This window comes from Cebus imitator, unplaced genomic scaffold (assembly GCF_001604975.1).
Source record: "Cebus imitator isolate Cc_AM_T3 unplaced genomic scaffold, Cebus_imitator-1.0 Scaffold538, whole genome shotgun sequence".
NCBI classification, from domain to species: domain Eukaryota; kingdom Metazoa; phylum Chordata; class Mammalia; order Primates; family Cebidae; genus Cebus; species Cebus imitator.
The window spans coordinates 936,530-944,697 of NW_016107853.1; the positions used below are offsets into that span (position 1 = coordinate 936,530).

At 44.1% G+C, this 8,168-nt stretch overlaps 1 protein-coding gene and 1 pseudogene across 7 annotated transcripts in view; both read right to left on the minus strand.

Moving 5' to 3' along the window:
• The window catches only part of LOC108293451, a 6,647-nt pseudogene extending 4,782 nt beyond the window's left edge, over positions 1-1,865 (minus strand).
• Positions 1-8,168, minus strand: part of PRPSAP2 (phosphoribosyl pyrophosphate synthetase associated protein 2) — a 70,102-nt gene that overhangs the window by 25,010 nt on the left and 36,924 nt on the right. The window lies entirely within an intron of this gene.

Consider the following 8,168-nt stretch of genomic DNA (forward strand, 5'->3'; position numbering starts at 1 on the left):
TTTTTGTATTTTTAGTAGAGACGGGGTGTCACCATGTTGACCAGGATGGTCTCGATCTCTTGACCTCGTGATCCACCCACCTCGGCCTCCCACAGTGCTGGGATTACAGGCTTGAGCCACCGCGCCCGGCCCCAGGATGCTTTCTGTACGTCATTTTGTTTCATATACTGATAGTCGAATTCCAAAGCAACTTGATCCTGATTGTTCGATAATGAGAGTTAATTTACATCATGGGTTAGAAAGAACAAGACACAGGACCTCAGCTAAACTTTGGTTTCCTACTTGCTCAGTTATTCTGAGAAAACAATTTCAAATAACTCATTCAAGCAAGTTCTGTTCCTTATTAAACCAACACTTTCTCAGATGATCCCTTCTAGTCAAAACAACTCATCGTCAACTCCAAAACAACAGCTCTACACTTAGACAGACCTTTTCATCAATACCTTCAGGATTCTTTTTTGTTTTGTTTTGTTTTTGTTTTTAATAACTTCAGGATTCTAAAGGCACTAACTGCCAAACGCAGTGGCTCACGCCGGTTATCCCAGCACTTTGGGTGACCGACATGGGGCAGATCACTTGAGGTCAGGAGTTCTAGACTAGCCTGGACAACATAGTGAAACCCCGTCTCTACCAAAAATACAAAAATTAGCTGGGCACATCTGTAATCCCAGCTACTTAGGAGGCTGAGGCAGGAGAACTGCTTGAATCTGGGAAAGGGAAGGTTACAGCAAGCCAAGATCATACCACTGCACTCTAGCCTGGGTGACAGAGGTAGACCCTGTCTCAAAAAAATAAACAAATAAAGGCACTAACCACCACCATTGTACATAATGGTATTTAATTTATAAAGTCCTTCGATAAGTTCTTTGATGCTTATTAACTCTGTAACATAAGCCAAGCAGGTGTTATCTCCAGGAAGCTGAGGTTTGAAGAGATAGCCTTGACCAAGGTTCTCACAAAGACTGGCTAAGGCATAACTGGAAGCCCCTGTCTTCTGACTGCTAATTTAACTATCTTCCTGACTGATAAGTCAGCCCCAGTCTGACTTCTAAATTGATTATAGCTATTTTCTAAGGTGAGCTGCCAAATGAAAAACTTGGAGAAGAAAACTAGAAATAATCAGATCAAAATTGGTATGCGGCTGAGCCAGAAGGTGCCATCTCCTGCTAGAAGCCTGGGTAACGTGCTTATCAGGACATCAGAACACAAGAAAATCACCACCACATAGCTGTGGGAGACAAGACAGCCACAGCTGACTTTACTGTGTCAGATGCCATGTCAACAGAGCTCTTGCTCACAGTATCTTTTTATTCTTTATTTTTCAGAGACAGGGTCTCACTCTGTCACCCAGGCTGAAGTGCAGTGGTGTGATCTGCCCTAACTGCAACCTCCACCTCCCAGGCTCAAGTGATTCTCCCACCTCAGCCTCCTGAGTAGCTGGGACTACAGGCACACACCACTGCACCTGGCTAATTTTTGTATTCTTTGGTAGAGACATGGCAAAAGCCATGTTCCCCGGGCTGTTCTCAAACTCCTGGGCTCAAGTGATCTACAACCTCAGCCTCCCAAAGTGCTGGGATTACACGCATGAGCCACTGGGCCTGGTCCACTCACAATACCTTAAACTCACAGACCAAACTCCTAAGCCTTGACTGTTGTTTTACTACCTGCTCCATATAAAGCAGCCTTTTGTAGCACTCACCTCCATACTAAAACATTCATTTAATGTAGTGTGACCTATGTGGATTCAATTACAAAAACTGGGGAAAAAAAGAGACTGGCTCTTTTATTCCAGTCTACCCAACTGACCTACCCGTCAAAGAGCATATGAGGGCAGCCTGCAAGTGCCACGGGAACACAGCCATGCTTGCACTGGTCACCACCACATCCACAATGGCTGGCACAGCAGCACTCAAATATGGACTCAATGAAGATTGAGTGGAGAAGAGCAAGTCAATTACTTTTTTTTTTTTTTTTGAGACGGAGTTTTGCTCTTGTTGCCCAGGCTGGAGTACAATGGCGCCATCTTGACTAAGTGCAACCTCCACCTCCTGGGTTCAAGCAATTCTCCTGCCTTAGCCTCCCAACTAGCTGGGATTATAGGCGTGCACCAACACACCCAGCTAATCTTGTATTTTTAATACAGACAGGACTTCAATATGTTGGTCAGGCTGGTCTCAAACTACTGATCTCAAGTGATCCACCTGCCTCGGCCTCCCAAAGTCCTGGGATTACAGGCGTGAGCCACCTCACCTTGCACAATTTCAATCATATTTGGCCAACACTCAAGTCCCATAATCACTGGCACAGAAAACATTCTTAGAAGTAAATAGTTGCACCACCACCTTCAAGTAAACAACATTTTGTGGATGTACCTTGGAAAAGTTCCTTAATCTCTGGGGGTCTGTTTCCTCATCTGTGAGTAATCATAACTGCTGACCTCCAAGGTTGCAAAGATCAAATAACAAAACATAGATAAAAAGCATCTGATGCTACACATGCACTCCTACGGCATCTTCCTAGGCCTCATCAGACCCAGCACAATAGGTTCTCAATAAACATTTGGACAGATGGGTGACAAACATCACTGACAAAAGAAACTGAGCAAAAGGCTACCACATCCATCTACCTGTGAATACATGGCTGACAGATGTAAACTGAGGCCTCTAGAGGTTACTAAAAGTCCACCCCGATGGGAAAGTCAACAGAAAATTCATCATGTTCTGGTATTTTAGAGGAAAAGAAAAAATGTTATTAAGGCCAGGTGCAGTGGCTGATGCCTATAATCCCAGCACTTTAGGAAGCCAAGGCGGGAGGATTACTTGTACCCTACCTAGAGTTAGAGGCCAGACCTGGCAACATAGGGAGACCCCATCTCTACAAAAATAAAGAAAAAAAAAATAGGTGAAACCCCGTCTCTACTAAAAATACAAACATTAGCTGGGAATGGTGATGCACACCTGTAGTCCCAGCTACTCAGGAGGCTGAGGCAGGAGAATCGCTTGAACCCAAGAGGCAGAGGTTGCAGTGAGATGAGATTGTGCCACTGCAATCTCAGCATTTTGGGAGGCTGAGGTGGATGGATCACCTAAAGTCAGGAGTTCAACACCAGCCTGACCAACATGGAGAAACCCCATCTCTACTAAAAATACAAAATTAGCCGGGCATGGTGGTGCATGCCTGTAATCCCAGCTACTCAGGAGGCTGAGGCTGGAGAATCACTTGAACCCGGGAGGCAGAGGTTGAGGTGAGTCAAGATTGCGCCATTGCACTCCAGCCTGGGCAACAAGAATGAAACTCCTACTCAAAAACATACAAGAAAAGAAAAAAATAGCTGGGCATGGTGGCACATGCTTGCTGTCCCAGCTACTCAGGAGGCTGAGGCTGAAGCAGGAGGATCTCTTGAGCCCAGGAGATGGAGGCTGCAATTAGCTGTGGTTGTACCACTGCACTCCAGTCTAGATGACAGAGCAAGACCCTGCCTCAAGGAAAAAAGTATCAAAACACATTGTTGTCACTTCTGCTTCCATTAGGATGGAGTATTATACTCCTACTACCCACAACTAAAACCCCTGGATCTTATATACAAACAAAAATGAGAAGACTCTAAAAGGTAGAGAGAAGGCAGACTAGCAAGGGACCTCAGGACCTGAGGAACGTCACGGTGGTGACTTTCTTGGGCATTCTTTTTGCCTTGTTATCCCAGACTTGTAGCTGGAGAAGCAGCAACCCAAAAATGCCAGTGGGCAAAGACAAAAAAAAGCTCCAACCAACGTCAGCTTTCCCTAGTCAAAGGACTAAGAAAAGAGCAACCTAATAAGTGAGAAATTGTTTACACAGTAACTGCCCTACTCCAGCCACAAACTGCAGGAAAGCCACAGCACATGTTTGCCCCACATTTCCACCACCTGAGCAAAGGCTGAGTAGTGAGCCTGTATTTCCTGGCTTGCCAGGCTATAATGAAGTACCCTAAACCCGATGGGGTAGTTTCACAGAAGGCCAAATAGGGAGCTGGGACTTTCACCCTCACTCAGCAGTAAGGAGCAACTGCTAGAGTCAGTGGAAAGTGAAATCTTTACTTCTACCCCTAACTCAGCAGGAAAGAGGTGCCCTTCCCCTCTCCATTGCAGAGGTGTCAGAGGCAGCCTGGTGGAGTCAGGAATTTCACCACCACCCAGTGGGAATGAGGCTACTTTGGCATCAGTGGAGGACATGGAGGGAGCACTTCCACCCATGGATAACAAGGACCACCTTGGGTGGTCCACACAGGCCCAATGAGGTACCTAGATTTCTACCTCTACCTAGCAGTAATAAGCCCCCACACCACCACTTTCGCTGCCAGAGTCCTGAGAAGCCAGCAAAATGAGAAGGCCTAAATGAGAACCAGAGTCTCACACACAATATCAAAAAGTTCAGATTTCAATCAGAAGCCCCTCACCGCACTAAAGGCCAGTGAAATCTCAGTATGAATGAAAAAGGACAATTAACAGATGCCAATACCAAGGTGACAGACATGCAGAAACTGTATAACAAAGATTTCAGAGCAGCCATCAGAAAAGTGCTACAAGCAGCAATTATGAGCATACTTGAAACAAATAAAAAACAGGAAGTCTAAACAAAGAAAGTATCGACAAAAAAAGAGAAGGTATAAAAAAAGGGCCAAGGCCGGGCGTAGTGTCTCATGACTGTAATCCCAGGACTTTGGGAATCAAGGGAGGCAGAACACTTGAGGCAAGCAGTTTGAGAGCAGCCTGGCCGACATGGCAAAACCATGTCTCTACTAAAAATACAAAATCAGCCTGTAATCCCAGGTTCTCAGGAGGCTGGTGCACAAGGATTGCTTGAATCCAGGGGGGCGGAGGCTGTGGCAAGCCAATATCATACCACTGCACTCCAGCCTGGGCAACAGAGCAAGTCTCTGTCTAAAAAAACAAAAAGCTCAGTTGTATATACTCAACAGCAGAATGGAAGTTATAGCAAAAATAATTAGATAGCTGGAAGACAGACAACAGAAATTAGCCAATTTGGACAATAGAGAGAAAAACGGCTGAGGCAGGGCATGGTGGCATGTGCCTATAGTCTCAGCTACTCTGAAGGCTAAGGTGGGAGGATCACTTGAGCCAGGAGTTCAAGGCCAGCTGGAATAACATAGTGAGACCCTCTAAAAAATAAAAATGAAAGACTAGAAAATAAAAATGAATAGAATCTCATGGACCTGTAACAAAAGATCAGCTGGTGTGATGGTTCATGCCTGTAAGCCCAGCACTTTGGGTGGCTGAGATGGGCAGATCACCTGAGGTCGTGAATTCAAGACCAGCCCGACCAACATGGAGAAACCTGTCTCTACTAAAAACACAAAATTAGCTAGGCGTGGTGGCACATGCCTGTGATCCCAGCTACTGGGGAGGCTGAGGCAGGAGAATCACTTGAACCCGGGAGGCAGAGGTTGTGGTGGGCCAAGATTGTGCCATTGCACTCCAGCCTGGGCGACAAGAGTGAAACTCTGTCTCAAAAACAAACAAAAGATCTGACATTTATGTCATCAGAGTCCCAGAAAAAGAAGAGAAAGACAGTAGGACTAAAAAAGTACTCAAAAAGACAATGGCTAAAAACTTCCCAGATTGGTCAGAGACATAAACCCACAGCTTCAAGAAGCGCAGCAAACACCAAACAAGATAAACCCAAAGCAATCTCAAGACACATCATAATTAAACTTTTGAAAACTAAGGACAAAGAAAAAATCTTGAAAAATAATTCAGATGACAACTAACTTCTCATCAGAAACCACAGTGACCATAAGAAAGTGACATACATACTTTTCAGGTGCCAAGAGAAAACAACTGTTACTCCAGAATGCTATACCCAACAATAATATCCTTTAAGAATGAAAAGGAACTCTAGACATTCTCAAATGAAGGAAAATCAGCAAAACCAACAGAACTACATTTAATAGGGGCAAAAGGAAGTGCTCTAAACAGAAACAATAAACTAAACTTTGGAATATCAGGAAAGAAGAAGGAACCAAAAATACAAGTAACTACAATAAGCTTTACTTCATTTCTTGATTTTCTAAATTATGTTTGATGTTTGAAAGCAAAAATTCTGGCCAGGCGCAGTGGCTCACACCTGTAATCCCAGCACTTTGGGAGGCCAAGGCAGGTGGATCACCTGAGGTCAGGAGTTCAAGATCAGACTGGCCAACATGGTGAAACCCCATCTCTACTAAAAATACAAATATCAGCTGGGTGTGGTGGCATGTGCCTGTAGTCCTAGCTACCTGGAAGGCTGAGGCAGGAGAATTGCTTGAACCTGGGAGGCACAGGTTATAGTGAGCTAAGATCACTCCACTGCCCTCCAGCCTGGTGACAGAGTGAGACACTGTCTCAAAAAAAAAATCAAAAAAAAAAAAAAAAAAAAAGCAAAAATTCCAACAGGCTGACACTGCTATTGCTATAAGTGTATGTATAGGAAATATTTAAGACAAATATATTAAAAATAGGGAGAGTAAAGAGACACAAAGAGAAAGAGGTATAGCTTTTATATTTCATTCAAACTGATAAAATGACACCAGTATATTGTAATACGTTTTGTATATGTAATGAAATACTTAGAACAACCATTAAAACAGCCAATAATGAGATACTCAAAACACTATAGAGGGCTGGGCGTGGTGGCTCACACCTGTAATCCCAGCTACTTGGGAGGCTGAGACAGGAGAACTGCTTGAACCCAGGAGGAATAAGCTGCAGTGAGCTGAGATGGCGCCATTGCACTGCAGCCTGGGTGACAAGAGTGAAACTCTGTCTCAAAACAAACAAAAACCACTATAGAGAAGAAGCACTCTAGAATGTCAGAATAATGGATGACCAAAAATCTGCTCCTCCATAAAAAAAAGAAAAACTCTAAAAAATTTTGGAAAAATTAACCTTTACATAACTGTGGAAGTTAACTAACAGCTTGCAACAATTTGAGGAATGTTTAAGAAAAACAGCTGAATCTTGTTAAAGAGCAAACTCTGGGCCAGACATGGTGGGTCACAATTATTATCCCAACACTTTGGGAGGCTGAGATGGCCAGATTACTTTGGGGCCAGGAGTTGGAGACCAGTCTGGGCAATATAGTGAGACTCTCATCTCTACAATAAAAACACAAAAATTAGCCAGGCATGGTGGTGCATGCCGTGGTTTCGGCTATTTGGGAGGCTAAGGTGGGAGGATCACCTGAGCCCGGGAAGCTGAGGGTGCAGTGAGCCATAATCACGCCACTGCACTCCAGTCTGGGTATCAGAGTGAGATCCTGTCACACACACACACACACACACAAAGGAAACTGTGTATTTTAACTTGCCCTATTCCCATGCCTCTCTCTCCAGTTCTGCCATAGACAAAAATGGAATGCTCATAACCATGGTAGCTGTGAGAAACAGAAGCCTACCAACCACTGGTGGGAAAAGAACGAGTTTGGAGCCTCTCAAGAAGCCCATTCTCAGATAACCATCACTATTATGCCTATCTGGCAGCTCGCTGAGACTCAGGGCTAGAGAATATGACCTGTCTTAGAGCTCACTCTGTGTGAACAGTCCTATCCCCAGAGTAGATGAACAATCAACAGCAACTGTTTACACTGCAGCTGCCTGAAGTGACAGAACCAGTTGAGTAAAACAAGAGGCTAGACAAAAAAAAAAAAAAGAGAAAAATCTGGGGGATTAGATGGCCATATGGGCCTTGAAAGGCTTATTACTGCATGTGAAGAACATGCGCTTACCCAGGAAGGACCTGAAAAGTTCCTAACCTTGAACCTTGGCTGACCTTAGGGCACTGTGCAACCAGGAAGTAAAGGCTAAGGCAGAGTTGTAAGCTGCTGGGAGAATTGAAGACATATACAAACATGCACACACAGATCCTTGAAGAGGGTGGGAAATTTATTAGTTCAAGCCATTTCAGGAAATCTCTGTCCAATCATTAGCTGGCCAGTAAGCTAACCAAGCAGAGACTTCAGTGGCTGAATGCTACAAAGAATACAGACTTTACAGAATTGGCACAGGATAGCCACTAAACTAACATATCACAGAAACAACAAACCCTGGGAATTGATGGAGGTAGAAGCTGATGCTCAGATTTTTCACATTACATAATTTTAAAATGTTTTTTTTTTTTTTTTTTTTTTTT